This window comes from Octopus sinensis, linkage group LG12, assembly GCF_006345805.1.
Source record: "Octopus sinensis linkage group LG12, ASM634580v1, whole genome shotgun sequence".
Taxonomy (NCBI): domain Eukaryota; kingdom Metazoa; phylum Mollusca; class Cephalopoda; order Octopoda; family Octopodidae; genus Octopus; species Octopus sinensis.
The window spans coordinates 38,349,649-38,370,889 of NC_043008.1; the positions used below are offsets into that span (position 1 = coordinate 38,349,649).

Sequence of the window (21,241 nt, forward strand, 5' to 3'; positions counted from 1 at the left end):
ATATATACACACATGAATAAATTTCAGAAGAAATAATTTTCTAAATGTAAATCTATAAAGCATTCAAGCATAAATAAAAGAGTATGAGACTTTGGTTATGGTACAATAATGATTGATCTAAATAAGAATCAAAATCATGGTTTTATGGTGGCTGATCAGATTTTCTAGACTTCCTATTCACCGACGCTAAATATGTTTACATCTAGTCAATTTGCAGTATACATATGTTGCTGCCTTCTACAATACATGTCTTCATCGTCTTCTTCGTCTTCTTCTTCTTCTTCTTCTTATTATTATTATTATTATTATTATTATTCTTCAGTTGAATTGCATTAGATACAAATCATGAAAACAGAACATATCCTGTTAATTGTAGAATGCCGTTGTTGCGTCATTATGTTTCCAATGCAAATAAAATATTGGCTGGTTTGGAATTTTGTTCTTCCACAGGAATATTTTCATCAATGGGATTCACATCCTTGTTAGGGTTTAAAGTACAATTAACGCTAACATAATTCTTTCAGAATATTCTGCATTGCAGTTTATTGCGTGAAGACACTTGGGTGACACTAGTGTCAGTTGATTAGCTGGAACCTGGTTCTTCACTGGTGCTGTACTTTACAGACCCTGGACAGGAGTCAAGCAGATTACATATACACATATGCATGTATGTATTTATCTGTATAACCTATCCTAATTCTCTCTTTCTTGCTCTCTCTCCCCTCTCTCTCTATCATCATCATCATCATCATCGTTTAACGTCCGCTTTCCATGTTAGCATGGGTTGGACGATTTGAATGAGGACTGGCAAAGCTCCAATCTGATCTGGCAGAGTTTCTACAGCTGGATGCCCTTCCTAACGCCAACCACTCTGAGATGTAGTTGGTGCTTTTACGTGTCACCAGCACAATGACCAGTCTGACGGTACTGGCAACGGTCACGCTCGAAAATGGTGTTCTTTATGTGTCTCCTGCACAGGAGTCAGTTCAGTGGCACTGGCAACGACCTCGCTTGAATGTTTAGTTCACATGCCACCAGCACAAATGCCAGTAAGGTGAGATATATATATATATAGAGAGAGAGAGAGACATTCATACACACTCATACACACACATGTACATATATATGTGGTGGTTAGCTACTCCTTATGCAGAGTCTGACCACCTCTTGTACTTAACCCTTAGATCTATCATGGCATCTGATGTGTCTTCTTAAACCAGACAATGTTTTGGAAAGACACCCACATAGATTGCAAATCTGATTTGTACCACCAAGAGCTGCAGTCAAGTTCTGATCTTTGTGGGTCTTAAAATGTCTTTTGAGGCCTCCGTTTAGATTTGGAGACCTTATACATATGTAGGAAGTTGTTTATTCGGCTGGTCATAGACTGACCATTGGTTTCATACGTATGAAACACTTAGCTGTATTGATGAGTCAAATGGCCAGAGTTACATTACCTCTCCACAACTGAAGGGAGAAAACGTCTTGTCAAATAATTTCGTAAACAAAAGAAAAAATTGTTTGATTTGGCTGTTATTTAATGATATATGATAGTAGATGTTGTTCTGACCAAATGTATTGAATGCCTCTTATTTTCATTTGTCCACATACTAGTGTGTGTGTGTGTGTGTGTGTGTGTGTGCATGCGCATGTGTATGTTTGTGTGCATGTATAAGTATATATGTGCATACATGCATGCGTGTATTTGTGTGTGCATGAGTGTGAGTGTGTCTACAAATATACAGCCATGCATAGACATGAATCTACAAGAACATATGCATAACTTATTCGGGTTATTTGAGTTGATCCAATGGCCCGTGAGGTTGAAGTTTCTCTGATGTGTAACCAGTCCCTCAGACAGATAATATATATACAGACACTCCATTTTGAGGAATGCAAAGTTGGGAAGACACAGGGGTAAATGAATTTCTGAATTTACAAGCTGGCTTTTGACTGGGGTCTGCAGAGGAAACAGGGTGAGTCAAAAGGGAGAGAAAAAGGCTGTCAATTGCAGCCACGTAAACATATATAAATATAACTTTGAGTAGGTCTAGAAATGAGAAAGGAACAGAGGGAAGGAATAGACAGAGGGAAGAGACAGAAGGAAAGAAATAGAGAAAGAAAGGAAGGAAGAAAAAGAAAAGCGAAAAAGAGAAGAGAAAGTGACAGTATGCAAGGTGCAACCCAGTGGTAGGCATTTATATAGGTTGAAGGAATAAGGGATTGTGTTTGGGCCAACAAAGGACCAAAGATTCTTCCAAGCCATAGGATCATAAGACCAGGTTCCCAGATTCTGTGGTGCCTGTGCCTCAACCAACCAGATAAGATGCTGATTCATCGCATGATTACTCGTCTTTGTCAGCTGAGTGGACAGGGGTGATGGGAAATGAAGTATTTTGCTCAAGAACATAACACATCACTCAGTCTGGGAATGAAAAACAAGACTTTGATTATGAGACCAGCACCGTAACCCCTACAGCCACACCTGTCCACAAACACTAAAAGGACAGTGGATAAAAAATCACTTGTTTGCATGTGTATCTATGCATGGAGGCACATGGCCTAGTGGTTAGAGCAGCAGACTCGCGATCGAGGGATCGCAGGCTCAAATCTCAGACCGAGTGATGTGTGTGTTTATGACGAAACACCTAAGCTCCACATGGCTCTGGCAGAAGGTAATGGCGAACTTCTGCTGACTCTTTTGCCACAACTTTCTCTCACTCTTTCCTCCTGCATCTTGAAGCTCACCTGTGATGGACCAGCGTCCTGTCCAGGTGGGGGAACCTATACGCCAAGGAAACCGGGAAACTGGCCCTTATGAGCCAGGTGTGGCTCGAGAAGGAACAAAGATGTGTATCTATGCACACCAAAGCATCATAGACACATACAGAGATATAAAAGAGATTGGAAAAACAAATATTTTTGCTTGCATTCAAGTCTGCAAGTAGTTATTCATGCTTGTTTGCAGTTATACATGTATACGCTGACAGACCCACATACAACAAAACCAGCAACTGACCAGCAATAAAGGTGGGTCAGAGAGAGGATTCTCACATCCTTTCACTCTCCCTCTCCTCTCTCTCTCTCTCTCTCTCTATATATATATATATATATATATGTGTGTGTGTGTGTGTGTGTGTGTGTTTGTGTGTGTACATATATATGTGTATGTGTGTTATTTATTTAAAGGCCACAATACATGAGAGAGAGAGAGAGAGAGAGAGAAAGAGAAATATACAGACAAACATTATATATACATATAATAAAAAATGAACTTGAACATATGCATAAAATATATTTATACAAATATGTGAGTATATATTTGTACACAAATATTTATACTAAGGTTTTGTTAAAACTGATGAAGAATGTCTACATGCCCACCCCCTACACACACTCACATACGCATTCAAATATATGTATTCACACATATGCAAATACACATACGTGCTTAAAAAAAAAAACAAAAAAAACGGAAAGCATCTTATCAGTACTTCACTCTGTGAACCGTTGATCTGAATTATTGCCTTCAGTGGAGAGTTGTTTAAAATAAAAGCAAGCAGTGGCGAAGGGGCCAGAAAATATGTGGTGGCTGCATATATATGCGAGTAAGGTATAGATATATCTAAAAAAGAAACCCCCAAAAAAACAAACAAAATGAAACAAAACAAAAAGAAAAAAACGACCCAAAAGGACAAACGATAACAATAACGAAGAATTCAATGTGTAACAGAATGTGTGGTGTTGGCACAGGGTATGTTGGAAACAAAAACAAACAGTTGAAAACCCATTGTTTTGTTGGAATTCGATAATATTGGTTCAACAGATCCATAGAGATATAAACCAAAATAGCAGTTGATCTAAGGAAATTAGCTTTACTAGATACTAATTAAATAAGCATAAACATAAGTTAAGATTGGTGGATCTGTTAAGATCAATGTGATGGCTTAGTATCGTTGTGAGCACGTGTGTGTGTGTGTATAAAGCATCAAGTGTACACACACACACATATACATATGAGTGAGTGTGTTTATGCATATACACACATATAAGTGTGTGTGTATGCATATATATATATACACACACATATTTATATACATATATATATAGACAGATAGATTGATGTAGATATGTATATATACATGCTTGTATGTATATGTATGCATGTGTGTGTGTGTATGTTTGCATGTATGTATGTAGTTTTGTATTTATACACACACATAGCACACAGTGCATCATATTTATGAATACATACGAATATATATAAAGATGCTTTCCCAGTTGTATTCACATATGTGTATTTGTGTGTATACACACACACACACATACATATATACATATATATATACCTGTATGCTATATATAGAGAAATAGATATTTTTGTGTATATGTATATGTATATATGTTAGTTAGTTAGTTAGTTATATATATGTATGAATATATATGTATGTATGTATATATGTGTGTGTGTGTGCATGTGTGTCTGTGTGTATACATAGAGACAGATAGAGATATGTGTCTACATACATATATGTATGTATATATACACATGTATGAGTGTGTGTATGTATATAAATAAATATGCACATATCCGTGTGTGTGTTGCAGGATATTCGATATTCTCTGGACACTCATAAGTTTGCGGATGTATTATGGACATTCGTGTGTGTATGTACACATGTGTTTGAGTGTGCGCGTATGCCTGAGTGTGAGTGTGTGCTTGATATAAACACAGTCAAGCTAAAAACCTCAATATCAAGATTCATACAACACACATACAATCACATTCAGACACATTCACACAGAGAAGTACAGCTTAAAGACTCCCCAGTTATCTTGAAGCTAGTTTTATCGGCGGATTAGTTCTAATTATTTCTTAAATTAGTAATTTGTGTGACATCACTGCATTGCTCATTACCTCCCCAACTACTGGGTCCCATCTTTAAATAGTTATGGTGTGTGGAAGGAATGGGTAAAGGAGAGAAAGTTGAAGAGCACTGTCTGAGAATTCTGCTGCTGTTCTCATTACAGAATACCATCAGGCCACATACTGATAAAGCCAGTGAACCATTGAGGGAATCTTGTCACATTAATCTATTTATCTATTTCGTTATTTCACTTTAGGGAGAAATAAAGAGAGGCAAAAAAAAAAAATTAAATTAATAATAAACAAATAAAACAAAATAAGCAAAAAAACCAAACTTCATAAAACACAGGAATTCTCTAAAATACAATAGTTATCTTAGAAAGAAAATGATGGATTAGACAAGTAATATTTAAAAATAACGGCAATAAAAGAAGAGAAGGAACATACATGTATGTGTATGTGTATTTATGTGTGTGTGGGAGTAAGTGTATGTATTTCTATAGCTAGAAGTTTCATCTGGTAGGTAAAGGCATGGCTGTGAGGTTAAGATGTTTGCTTACCAACTATGTGGTTTTGGGTTCAGTCCCACTTCATGGTACACAGGGCAACTTTCTTCTGATATACTCACATCTTCCATCTCACATAGGTCTCACAGGATTTTTAAGAAGATCTTGAAGAGCTGTGAGCCCTTGAAGCCCAAACTGTTACAGTATCTGATCCTATATCTTGATGGCAACGTTGAGATCTTTGGCACTATGCAGTGGTACCCAGTTCTGCTGTTTGGGTACCTTTCACTGTCAAGTGCATGTGTTTGTGTGTGTGTGTGTGTGTGTGTGTGTATGTGTGTGCGTATGTGTGTGAGTGTGTGTGAGAGTGTACTTGTGTTATTGTCACTTTGTCCTGACAGCACATGATCTTTATGAGTACATGTAAACTTCATACAAGCTGTGTATTTTATCCCAATCTTCTGTGTAAACATGTCCAGCAATAGGGAATCAGCAGCTGACCAACCACATGGTTCTGGGTTCAGTCCCACTGCATGGTACCTTGGGCAAGTGTCTTCTACTATTGCCTTGGACCAACCAAATCCTTGTGAGAGGATTTGGTAGATAGAAAGTAAAAGAAGCACATTGTATATATGTATGTGTGTGTGTGTGTGTGTGTGTGTGTGTGTGTGTGTGTGTGTGTGTGTGTGTGTGTGTGTGTGTGTGTGTGTGTGTGTGTATTTGTGTGTCTGTGTTTGTCCCACTTCCCACCATCGCTTGACAACCAATACTGATGTGTTTACGTCCCCGTAACTTAACGGTTCGGCAAAAAGAGGCCAATAGAATAAGTACTGGGCTTACAAAGAATATGTCCTGGGGTCGATTTGCTCGACGAAAGGCTGGTACTCCAGCATGGCCACAGTCAAATGACTGAAACAGGTAAAAGAATAAAAGAGTATGTTTGGAAACGAGAAGGGTTAAATGAGAGAAAAGGCATTTGGGTTGCGAAAATCTGTCTTGATAAATTCCATTCAGCCTGTGCAAGCATGGAAAAGAGAAGGCTAAAATAATGATGATGATGATGATGATGATGATGATGATGACGATGACGATGATGATGATGATATCTGCATATTCATGTATATGTATCTCACAAGCAAACAAGAAATACAAAATAAAATAAAATAAAATAAAATATGATTTTGCCCTCTGTGCAAGAATACGATGAGAAAAGTAATTTGTATTGTGTGTAATATATTTCCAAATTATTCCAGACTCTATATTTTTGGATATTGATAATAATCACATGTATTTCTAAATACAAAAATTAATAATAATCCAAGAAGAAATGAGGAAAATACAAAATTTATTACATGTTTACTTAACTATTTGTATATGAATTATTAGTGTTTAACCAAAACAACCATCTTTTAGCTCATTTACTTTCTATTTTCACTAATAATTATGGTTCCTATGTCATCCTCATCACTGTTATCATCTTCATCATCGTCGTTGTTGTCATCATCATCGTCATCGTCATTTTCATCATCATCATCATCTTCATCATCATTTTCATCATCATCATCGTCATTGTTGTCATCATCATCGTCATCGTCGTTGCTGTCATCATCATCATCGTTGTTGTTGTCATTATCATAGTCATTGTCGTCGTTGTCATCATCATCGTCGTCATTGTTGTTGTCATCATCATCATCGTTGTTGTTGTCATTATCATAGTCATTGTCGTCGTTGTCATCATCATCGTCGTCATTGTTGTTGTCATCATCATCATCGTTGTTGTTGTCATTATCATAGTCATTGTCGTCGTTGTCATCATCATCGTCATCCTCGTTGATGTCATCATCATTGTTGTCATCATCAGTCAACAAAAGTGGCATGTACACATATGCATATCTATATTTACCTATCTAGCAAGCTAGCAATCTCTCTCTCTCTCTCTCTCTCTCTCTCTATATATATATATATATATATATATATATATAACAATAATAATAATAATAATATAATAATAATAATAATAATATAATAATAATAATAAAAATAATAATGGACTCTCCCATCATTAGATGACATATGTGGGTTCAGCAATTTCTTGTCGAACAACCAGACAGGTAATTTGTTTATGGTGGTCAAATGTTTGTGAAGACATAAGCTCACTCCCTCCAAATCGACATTACCTGTACAGGTGCAACTGGGTGCCACATGTCAGTTGTCGATATGATCGCAGAGCAATATGAAATGAGTTGCTTTGCTCAAGAACACAATGCAACACCCGGTCTGGGTATTGAACCCATGATCTCATAATCGTGAGTGCAACACATTAACCACTAATGGTTTCACAAGAGCCAGCCAGGTAGAAGCCTGCACCAGACTTTTGGGACTGTTTCGGCAGGATTTTTGCAGCCAGATGCCCTTCTAAACACCAACCACTTTACTGTGTGGACTGGATACTTTTAAGTGTCACCTTTACTTCAGGGTCACCAAGTACTTGCAAGACAATAAAAAAACAAGTTTCAAGATGGGTGGGTGGGGGGCATTGAAAGAGGTGATCTTGTGTCAGAGGATGAAAGGTTATAGTGAGACTGAGAGACAGAATCAGGTGTCTTGCTGTAGAGGATGTACAAGGTTACCTGGCCAAAGGCGGGAGAGAGAGAGCAGGAATGAAGACTGAAGCAGGTGTGCTACCACAAAGGAAATACATAGTTAACTAACCTAAAAGAAGTGCAGGAGAAGGAGTGAGAGAATGGGAAACGGCAGGATAGAGATGGGGGCAAACTGCTGGGCATACTCACAAAATAAAAAGAGTATAAATAGGATGGTTGAGTAAAGGAAGATGATGGCAAGGTTTGAATGCCATAATATAAATATATATATATATATCATCATCATCATCATCATCATTTAGCGTCCGTTTTCCATGCTAGCATGGGTTGGACGGTTCAACTGGGGTCTGGGGAGCCCGAAGGCTGCACCAGGCCAGTCAGATCTGGCAGTGTTTCTACAGCTGGATGCCCTTCCTAACGCCAACCACTCCGAGAGTGTAGTGGGTGATTTTATGTGCCACCGACACAGGTGCCAGACGAGGCTGGCGAACGGCCACGCTCGGATGGTGTTTTTATGTGCCACCGACACAGGTGCCAGACGAGGTTGGCAGACGGCCACGCTCGGATGGTGTTTTTATGTGCCACCGACACAGGTGCCAGATGAGGCTGGTGGACGGCCACGATCGGATGGTGTTTGTTACGTCCCCAAAGCACGGAGGTCAGTCTATGCGGTACTGGCTACGGCCACGTTCGGATGATTTTCTTGTGTGCCACCGGCACTGGTACCACAAAGATACAAATTCCATTGATGTTCATCTATTTTATACACCATAATATATATATATAAGCATACCATAATATATATATAAGACCCTGTTATTACTGTAGTAACTGTGTGCTGTGTGTGTGTATATTAATAAAAATAATATAAATACACCCTTTTAAAACCTAGCCAGGCTCATGGGCCCGCTTTCTCGGTTTCAATGGCATATGTGTTCCCCAGCTAGACGGGACACCAGTCCATCGCAGCGTTACTCATTTTTGCCAGCTGAGTGGACTGGAGCAATGTGAAATGAAGTGTTTTGCTCAAAAACACATGTCGCCCGGTCCAGGAATCGAAACCACAATCTTACGATCATGATGCTGACACCCTAACCACTAAGCCACATGCCTCCACGTGTATATTAATAGTAATTATGATTTGGAACTCACTACCAGGAAAGCAAAGCTGGCATATTCCTCAGAATTTTCATTCTATATTCAGAACAATTTAAAGTTCGATGTTCTTCCCTTGCTACAATTCTCCTAATGATGAAATGCGAAGTTGATCTTCACTACATTTTAATTTGTTTACATTATTTAAATTTGTTTGAAACTAACAAAAGATCAACTTTACATTTCCTCATTGTGTCAGAGTTAATAAACTGTTCGCAAGTATTGTAATTTCTAACGCTGGCCCAAGGCCACAAATTTGTTGAAGGGACAATCAATTGAATTAAACTCAGAATATTACCATTGAAATTTTTACCTTTTTATCAAAACTTTTTATGTTTTACAAAAACACAAAATTCTGAACAGTTTGATCTTTGTCCTCATGTGCCATATTTATGTATCTGTTCTCAGCTGGGAATTTAACTCACAAATCTTATTTTCACTCTCATCAACAGTCTTATCTACAACATCACGATCCCACAGGACAGTTATATGTAAATTTATCTTCTATTTAAACTCTTTTCTCTGTAATGGTAACCATTTTAAAGTTGAACTTTGTACTTGGCTTGCTGATTAGATTCCGTGTTTTATCTTTGGTAGCTTCCGCTGTAGTTCTTAGTAAATAATGAAAGAACTATGGTAGGAAATTTATTCCCAAAGTGCTATTTGATTTACATCACCCGGCATCGTCTGTGTTGGCAACATCAGCAGCAGTGGTACTGGTGATCTTACTGCTGTTGTCATCGTCATCATCATCATCATCATCATGTTCATCATCATCATCATCATCATCATCATCATCATCATCATCATCATCACCATCATCATTATCATGTCCATCATCATTATCATCATCATTGTCATCATCATCGATATTTTTATGTCTACTTTTCAATGCTTGCATGAGTCGGATGGAATTAACTGAGGCGGATTTTCCACAACCGGATGCCCTTCCTGTCACCCACCCCAGTCTCTTTTATATAGACAAGGTCGTGTCTATCCATGGCCAAACATGTTTTCATAAAAGGTTGAGAATGAAGAACATTGCATCTGTGTTGATGATCCCTGTTTACAACTGCTGCATAGTGTCAACACACATGTACACATGCATTCACATACTCACATACATACATTCATACATACCCACACACATACATACATACACACATGCATGCATGCATGCATACATATATATATGTACACATACATATATACACACGCATGAATATATATACATACATACATACACACACATACATGCATGCATACTTACAGACATGAAATGATATATGTGTATGTATATATGTGTGTGTATGCATGTGTACATATGTAAATATATATATATGTATTTATAAAGATATATGTGTGTATGTGCTTGTCTATCTATCTATCTAGCTCTCTATTTATCTATCTATTTATCTATCTGTGCGTGTGTGTGCATGCATGTGTGTGTGTACGTGTGTTGAACATGTTTCAGTTTCTGTCTATCACATCCACATCCACTCGCAAAGCATTGGTCAGCCTGAAGCTATAGCAGAGACACTTGCCTAAGGTACCACTGAATTGAACTGAACCTAAAACAATTATGTTATAAACTTTTTTATGCCAGTTCCGGTTGAACTCTGTTCTTGCTTTGTTGATTAAATTCCATGTTTTTTATCTTCTGTAGCTTCCACTGTAATGCTTTCGAAGCCTTGCAGAAACCATAGCAGGAAACTTATTCCCAGAACGGGATTTAATTCCAGTTATCATGCAATAAGCTGACAGAGTTATTGGAGCATCTACACATTCTGTGTTCAAATTACACTAAAATCAACATTGGCATTCATGTCACTGGGGTCATCAAATAAAGCATGACTACAGGATAGTGGACTGGTGGAGCTGTTAGAGGGGCATGTGAGATGCTTTATGGTACCTGATCTGGTCCTGTGCATAATCTGAGTTCAAATCTCACCTTATGTTGTCATCATCATTTTCGTTGTTTTCCTTTTAATATTTGCATTTTTATTTTCTCTATTGCTAGATGCCCCTTTTTTCTGTTTGATACCTGTTTCCAAGTAAGTTGATATTGCCGCTTGGCTGGACATATATTTATGGAAGAATAAAACTGAAGGACACCACTTGTATGACGATGAGACTCATTTACAGCAGCTGTATGAAATTCATTTTCACTCAAAAAGGTAAAACCAGCTCACACACACAAGTACACATATATGTATATATATATATATATATATATATATATATACACACAAACACACATATATAGATATAGATATATACATATATAAATACACGCATAAAAATATATCTATATAAACATACACACACACACACACACATATATATATATATATATACACATATATATATACTAGTGTGTGTATATACACATGATGGAGTCCCTTTATTTTCCATCACCAAAATCCTCTCACAAGGATTTGGTCACCCCAGTGTTATATAAGACACTAGGCCAAGGTGCAATGCATTGAGACTGAACCTGCAACCAAATGATTAAGAAGGAAGTTTCTTAACCTCACAGCCATATTTGTATCTAACTGGTGATATTTCTGTTAGGTCTTGTGACCTACACATAACATCAATCATGGGAAACCACTGAAGAACTGGTTTCCTAGGTTTGATCAGAATTTTAATTGACCCCACTTTCCATTCCATACCATTCATTTTCTGCATTTCCTGACCTTGTTTCCTTACATAATATAACTTTTCAATTTTCTATTTCTAAACTTTAGGGTTTCATATCGACTCCGTTGTGTTAAGCCCTGTCATTGTGTTCATGTTGGATTTAAGGATCACAATATTGTTGTTGTTGATAACGTAAATGACAATGGATCTGATGTTGCTTAAAGGACATTCTAGGCATTCTGGATATTCTGTGAAGGTAGCTATGTTGCTAAGGATGTGCGAACAATGTTGATAGCGTTGCTGCTATAGAAATACTATTGTTGTTGTTGTTAACGTATGTTGATAACAACAATGCTGTAGTAGTGTAGCTGTGAAACTGGAAACAACCAATAATATATGATCAATATAGATGATACCTAGATGGTACACACATCAATGAATCACATCAATACATCATGTCAATGTATCACTCATTAACTGTCGAAGAAATTTCATAGAAATAAAAGAACAAAACAAAAAATAATCAAAAATTTGAAAAAATAACACGAATGAGGAAATAAGATACAAGGTTCAAGTATAAATAAATAATAAAATAAAACCTCTTTTGGATAAATCTTCCGTCAACATTCTCCAAGTTAATAAACTTACCAACTATCTGTTTAGACTTACTTAATTTTTATTTTTTATTTTTATCTTCCTATGGGAAAATGAATAGGAATTAATCTAAAAGAGCTAAAAAGAGTACTTAATTCCTCAAAATGATGGATTGCTTGATCAATGCTTTAAACATTAAAGATATACATATATGAATAAAACAAAACAAAAACTGAATTTTCTGTAATATAAACTAAATTCAAACTCCATTTCAATATATGTAATATGGAATCTATCTTAGTTGAATGAAATTGTATTTTTCATTTTCTTTTTGTCATTTCTTCTTTTACATAAGCTATCTGTTATACAGAGAGTGTAATCTATATTTTAAGCTATCACATCAACCAAAAGACAAATCTTTCTTGGGAAATATAATATAATAACAGAAAGATAACAAATAAATAACTATATTGATAGTTTATACAAAACCTAAGATATTATATGCATTTCTAAAGAAGTATAACTGCTACTGTATGTTTATACATGTGTATATGAAAGTGTATGAGTATGTGTGTGTGTATGTGCGTGTGTGCGGGTGTATGTGTTTGTGAGTATGCGAGTGCATTATGTAGTATGTGATAATACTGAGTAGAGATTGGTCATGTTATAATAATAATATCAAAATATATCAAAATAATATCAAAATATATACACATACGTACAAGTGTTTCCATCAGGACATAAATATGCATATATATTATATACATTTCTGTGTGTGACATTATATGTATGCATCTAAAATTTATACATACTTATATCTGTGTAATCACACACACACATGCATGCATACATGCACACACACACACACAAACACACTCATGTGGACATAGAATGAGTCATTTATGCAGGTGTATATATGTATATATAAGTATATGCATATATGTATGTGTGTTTGCATGTATAAGAACAGAAAACTATATACATGCCTAAATGCACACACACACACACACACACACACATATTCTCTTTTTCTCTCTTTTATTTGTTTCAGTCATTTGACTGTGGCCATGCTGGAGCACCACCTTAGTCGAGCAAATCAACCCCAGGATTTATTCTTTGTAAGCTTGGTACTTATTTAATCGGTCTCTTTTGTCGAACCGCTAAGTTATGGGGACGTAAACACACCACCATTGGTCATCAAGCATTGTTGGGAGGACAAGCACAGACATACAAACATATACACACACAAACATATACATATATACGACAAGCTTCTTTCAGTTTCTGTCTACCAAATCCACTCACAAGGCTTTGGTTAGCCCGAGGCTATAGTAGAAGACACTTGCCCAAGGTGCCATGCAGCAGGAATGAACCCGGAACCATGTGGTTGGTAAGCAAGCTACTTACCACACAGCCACTCCTGCGCCTATATAACTAGTAAAACTGAAATTCTGGTGTTACAGTTTTAGCTACAGAATAGATTTTTAAGCATTGAAATCAGCAACTGCAAAACATGCCAACCACTGCACACATCACCAACCAAATTGCAGAATATGATGTCAGCACCGCACAATATGACTGAAGTACCACTTCATAATATTATAATACTACATGGGCACAAGGCAGCATAGCATCATCACCTTCCAACATGCCAATAACCACACTATATAAACCAAGACACAATATGAACAAAAAATTCATAGTGCTAGGTAGCTGCATGTTATTTATTTCAAAGAATCATTCGGTTTATTAAAGCTCTGCACCAATTACATACCATATTAACTTTAGAATTGCATGAGAACCATATTCGGTTTGGACTTTGCATAGAAATTACTGCATAAATTATAGATGCAATTTCTTCCAAAAGTATTTCAGTACTTGTCAGTGAAATTATATTTTACTACTCATGCGAGTATATGTCATACTAATCGTAACCTACACCCCCCCCCACACACACACGGACATATACACACACAAAAAAGCAACACAAACTGTACCAACATATTTTACATATGGCATTCTGTAGATATGTACAACTGTATATTGATTTCTTGAATTACAATTCACCAGCCAAAAAAAAAAAAAAAGCTACAATAGCAATTTATTCCAATGTTAATGAGATTTGAGATTGAGAATATTAAAAATCATTTTTCCTCAAAATAAATAAAAATGAAACGTGAAATTTCTTACTCGAATTTATAAATTAATTTGGATCATAGATTATTTGTGCCATCTATCATGCTGTACATAAACATATGTGTGTGCGCACGTGTGTGTGTGTGTGTGTGCATGTATGCATATGTATGTGTGTGTGTATATATATATATATATATATATATATATAAGCACGCACATGTATATACAGATGGCTAGATAGAAAGATAGATAGATATGTCTGTATATAAAATATACATATATATTTACATATACATATATATATATATATACATACACACACACATATATATATATATGCATACACATACTTACATATATATATATACACACACATACATATATATATGTGTGTGTGTGTATATATATATGCACACACATATGCATATACATAAACATATGTATGTATACGTTTTGCATTAGGAGAAAAATCAATAATTCATATTAGAAATTCTTTTATTATGCAAAGGTTAGAAATGAAATTTCACAATATTAAACATATTATGACAAAGATTTTGCTCTTCTCACTTCTGCTGGTTGGTATAACTTTATATTGATGTTTTCCTTTTGTGACTGGAACTCCCTTTATTTTTGACACTTTTAATATCAATCTGATTCGCCTAAACTGTACAAACAATTTGAGATCACATGTAAAGCTTCTAATCCTGCCAATTAACAGAAATCTCTCTCTCCCTCTCCCCCTTCTACTTTCACTTTCATACATCCATATCGATATATATATGTATATAATGTAGTATGATATATATATATATATATATACATGTAATTTTTTGGACAAATGGGCATATGTCAGTTAGTGTGTTGAATAAAGCACATTCACATGCATGTTAATATCAAGAACATGCAGAAAGAAGAGGATGCCACACTAAATATATTGAGATGTCCTAGGCATGTTGCTCATGTAGGATATCTCAGTTTATTTAGCAGGACATCGCCACACAATTAGATGCCCAAAATACTACCCATAACGGACAGTTGCAGGATGAGTCAGAATGATCATCTTGGACAAGTGTCTTCTACTATGGCCTTAGGCTGACCAAAGCCTCATGAGTGGATTTGGTTGATGGAAACTGAAAGAAGCTATCATATATATTCATATATACATGTGTTTATATTCATATATATTCATATATACAGTGTGTATATTTGTGTGTGTATATGGGTGTGTGAGAATTTGTGCCTGTGGTTGTACTCTACTCCACTGCTTGACAATCGGTGTTGGCATGTTTATGTCCCTGTAACTTAGCTCTTTGGCAAAAGAGACCAATAGGATAAGTATCAATTTTTCAAAGAATAAATAGATATAGGGACTGATTCATTCGACTAAAAATGTCTCAAGGTAGTATATATATTTCTTTTATTCTTTTATTCTTTTACTTATTTCAGTCATTTGATTGCAGCCATGCTGGAGCCCTGATTTTAGTCAAGCAAATTGATCCCAGGACTTATTATTTGTAAGCCTAGTACTTATTCTATTGGTCTCTCTTCCTGAACCATCAGCATATAATTCGAAGTGCAAATGGAATGTGAATCTGGTAACTTTTGAAGCATCTTACATCACCTGATGAGGATCTTTTGCACTATGCGTTGTATCTGATGTCATTACATCATGCCACACCCACTAAGGAGTAGTGCAGAATGAACCGAAAACAATTGTTGTGCTAATAAATGCTCCTAGTTACATTCCGTCTTCCATTTTAACCATTTAATATATATATATATATATATATATATATATATATACATGCATCCATGCATAAACATACACACTTACAAAGAGTAAGAGAAAGAGAAAAATGGACATATTCATATCCATATATATATGAATATATATGTTCATACATATATGCACACACACATATATACATATACCTGTACATATAAATTTTTACATATATATATTTATATATAAATATACACACACATGTAAGTATTTTAAGTACACATATACACACACGCATATATATATATATCATGATCACCATCATTTAATGTCTGTCTTCCATGCTAGCATGGGTAGCAGTTTCACAAGAACCAGCCAGGCAAAAGCCTGCACCAGATTTCTGTGACTGTTTCAGCCTGATTTTTACAGCTGGATGCCCTTCTTAACACCAACCACTCAGCAGAGTGGACTTAGTGCCTTTCATGCGGCACAAGCACAGCATGGTACACTCCTGTCACAACCTGTGACCTTGAAGACTGCTTTAATGCAAGAAAGTATACTAGTCCCTTAATATTTGATATTCAATATTTCATCTATTCAATAAGACAATCAATACTTCATTTCATTTTACTATATATACTATTTATACAATATATTCTGTACTCTACATTAATATAATAAAGTATATAAATAAAACATAAAAAACAGACAGAGTTGGAATTTCTTTGAATAATATATATCCCCCTATACACAATCATACCAACCCCTTTTTATTTATATATATATATCTATATATCTATGCATATATATATATATATATATATATATATATGTATGTATGTATACACACACACATATACATGTATACAAATATATACTTATATATGTGCCTGTATGCATGTATATATTCAAAAATGCAATATGTAATACAGATAAAATTATATATTCATATATGTGGCTGAAAGAAGATAAAAACACAAGCATACAGATGCATAAAATGGAAACAAACTGCCCTTATAATTAAGCATTCCACCACAATTATAATAATTTCAAAATCAGCCAACTTTGAAATATTTTATCTTTTGGCAAGATAAGCAGAGAATAAGTTATGAGTTTGGTTTTTTAATTTGTGATTCTTTTTAAAGCAATTTTTTTTTAAAGATAATATCACAAAATCACCAATATCATATTGAACACCAATCGATAAAACTACAAGACATACATACAGAAATATAGTTCAAACTCTTTAAAGTATTATTTGAACTTGAAATTAACTCAATGACCTTTCAATAAATATTTTAATATATATTGTGATAAAATTTATTCTTTTATTTTTCTTTTCTCTTTTTCTCACTTTGTGATAAATAATAGCAATTAGAAAAGGCAATTAATAACCTTTGAGGTACTTATATACATACACACACACACATATATAATATATATATATATATATATATATATATATGTGTGTGTGTGTGTGTGTGTGTATGTATATGTATATATATATGCATATATATGTATATATATATATATACATATATATTTATACATATATGTGTGTGTATATATATATATAATATATATATATATATATATAAATAAACGCATACACACACATGTAGATATAAAACAAAATTTATTATATGCTTTAAAAAGAAATTATCCTTTCCCCTCAGTTTGATCTCTGACCTTCTCAAGTAATAAATATATAGATATATATATCATATATGTATCCTATATGTATGCATATATGATATCATATATGTACGCATATAAATGCTTATACACACGCACTTATGTATGCTCATACATATGTTCAGCAATAATGACCTTTGTTCATAAGGAATTGAACTAATTAACTTCTATCTATATGCCATTATCCATAGCATGCCTCATTGCATCATCAATAATATGAAACGGCTTCATGCATAATTCATGTCTAGAAGGGCTGAAGTTATAGACTTTGTGCAGAAGGTGGAAAACTAAGCCACATGCTTTGTGCATATATATTTGGACCTCTAAAACTTTTTCACTTCAAATCCAGTTAAGTTATTATAGGTCATACATATTTGGGGGAAAATTAGCACAGTCATTAGAGAGTTGGAGATAATGTCTCAATGTTTATTCTCTCTCTCTCTCTGCAGTTCAATTCTTAGTTCAATTCCAGCCAAGGTCAAGTTTACCTTTCATATATTCCTCATCAATGAGAATACATTAATCCAGTGTAGTGGAATTCCTTGCAGAATTTGTTGTATTTCTTTGTATTCTGAGTTCAAGTCCCAAATCCCATCGTGGTTTACTTATGCTGGGGTGGAATTGGCTTAAACCTAGGCGACTAACTGGCAGAAACCTTAGCACGCTGGGCAAAATGCTTAGCAGTATTTTGTCTGCCGCTACATTCTGAGTTCAAATTCGGCCAAGGTCGACTTTGCCTTTCATCCTTTCAGGGTCGATAAATTAAGTACCAGTTACGCACTGGGATCGATATAATCGACTTAATCCATTTGTCTGTCCTTGTTTGTCCTCTCTATGTTTAGCCCCTTGTGGGTAGTAAAGAAATAGGTATTTTGTCTGCCGCTACGTTCTGAGTTCAAATTCCGCTGAGTTTGACTTTGCCTTTCATCCTTTCAGGGTCAATAAATTTAGTACCAGTTTTGCACTGGAGTCGATCTAGCCAACTTAATCCCTTTGTCTGTTCTTGTTTGTCCCCTCTATGTTTAGCCCCTTGTGGGCAATAAAGAAATAGGAATTGGCTTAGACCTGACCCATCACCAGATTTTAAACTCTAACACTTATTTGGTACTTTGGCTGCTTTTAGCAGGGTTGACTTTGTTGCAAGCATTTGGGTCAGCCTTACAATTTGAAAGCAACCTTCCTGTCCATCCCCTTTTTTCTCATAATCCCATTAAAGGGCCAATGACCTTGCCTTCTCTCCTGATTAAAAGAAATAATATAAAAATATAGCAAACTTTTTATGGCTTTCAAATAACTCAGGACATTTTCTTACAAAGCTTTCAACGAAAGAGTCACTTTTGTTTAAATCTGCAATTAATCTCACATCCTGAAAAATTGATTAGGCACATGAATTATCATCATTGCCATTATTATTGCCAGTTTCGTGATTATTTTTGTCGTTGTCGTCATCGTCATTGTCAGCATTGACATCATCATCATTGTCATCAATATGGTTGTCATCCCTATCATCATCATCATCATCATCATCATCATCCTCATCATCACCGTTGACATCACTGTCATTGTCATCGTTGTCATCATCATCATCACCATCACCACCACCACCACCACCACCACCACCACCATCATCATCATCATCCGCATCATCACTGTTTTAACATTCACTTTTCTATGCTTTTATGAATCACGCTGGATTTATTGGAGTAGATTTTTCTGTAGCCAGATATCTTCCTGTTGCTAATACTTTAGGTATTATTTCCTACAGGCTGAACATGTTTTCACTGAAGAATGGAAATGAGATACACAGCTGACAGTATAATCATTTAACTGAAATCAAAGCCTGTTGGTTATGTAAAAGACAAGTTAACTTCTTGGAGACTTCATTCTTATCTACTATGTTATGAATCTATCAGACTATTTTTTTGCATGGTCACAAGTATGAGATATTGGAGATGAAACAAGGAATTGAACACGAATTGGTTCTGTCTGAAACTATTATTGTATCCTAAACGTGACCTCAGTATATATACACGTACAAGATGATTGCTTCATCTTGACAGATGGTAGCTGTCCCAACAATACACACAGCACAAAAACCTCGTTGATGAGCCCTTTGGTGGCTTTTAAGACCAGCTGCCGACTGACAGGGTTTCAAACACAAGTGACTGATATTATTCAAGTTTCTTCTATATCTTTGCCCTTTGGAATCTGATTCCGAAGGAATGTTTTTGTGAACTAACATAGGTCTTTTAAGTCCAGATATTGCCTTGCAAGTTTTGTGACATACGACACAAGTTGTAAGAGGCAGTTGGTGTCCAAGATCATTACTTATCTGGGCATTAAGATTTTCATGTAACTTCATATGACCCACCCATTCTGCTTTTGACAACAGAATACTGTCACATATAATACATATCCAATGTTCACTGTTGATTACAGTTCCAATTGTTCCTTTGCAACAGGCCCTTTTAAGTGCAGAGTGCTGGGTGCTGAATCAACTTTTCCTCCTTGGCATTACAACCAGTCCTAACAGCACCTTTCCAGTTGTTCCAATCTGGAACATCATTTTCCCAATCACTTTTGTTCATATACATACATACACAAATACATATATATGTGTGTATGTATGTGTGTGTGTGCATGTATATATGTGTGTATATATATATATATATGTATAATTTAAAAATAGGATAAAATCTTTATAAGAAGTTATCAAGTAGTTAGCATGAAAAACCTCATAAGGGAAACATTTATTAATTATTCCCTTTAAATATATATATTCATATTAAGGGCATTACTATACATAAATGCTTCACACTAGGGGCGACTCTTAAGGTCAAACTACCATAATAAACATATTTATGTATGTATATATATATTTGTATATACGTATGTATTGTCTTGAAGTCATTTGGTTGAACAAATTGCCCCTTCTCCCTCCCTTAGAAGTTATCTCTAAGTCTGGTATTTATTGTATTGGTCTCTTTGGTCAAACTGCTAAAATTATCCAGCACTGATTGTCAAGTGGTAGTAAGGGGAAGACACAGCACAAACACACACAATGGGCTTCGTAGAGTTTTCATTTACCACATCCTCTCACAAGGCTTTGGTCAGCCCAGGGCTATAGTAAAAAAAAAAAATTTCCCAAGGGTGCCACAGGATGGGCTTGAACCCTAAAGCACATGGTTGCAAAACAAGCTCCTCAACCACACAGCCATTTAAGAATTAAATGCCCGGTCCATTGACAAATGACAATAATTACAATAGAATACCTTGCATAACCTTTGGATAGCAATCCAATACTCTATCAACTTGGCTA

At 35.3% G+C, this 21,241-nt stretch overlaps 1 protein-coding gene and 1 long non-coding RNA gene across 4 annotated transcripts in view; one reads left to right on the forward strand and one right to left on the reverse strand.

Annotated features, from left to right (window-relative positions):
• Positions 1-21,241, reverse strand: part of LOC115218045 (Down syndrome cell adhesion molecule) — a 665,166-nt gene that overhangs the window by 364,468 nt on the left and 279,457 nt on the right. The gene's annotated exons all lie outside the window — the stretch shown is intronic.
• On the forward strand, positions 744-16,720 carry LOC118765609. Its single transcript, XR_005001470.1, has 3 exons — positions 744-783; positions 8,577-8,585; positions 16,588-16,720. It is a non-coding gene; the product is annotated as an uncharacterized LOC118765609 (long non-coding RNA).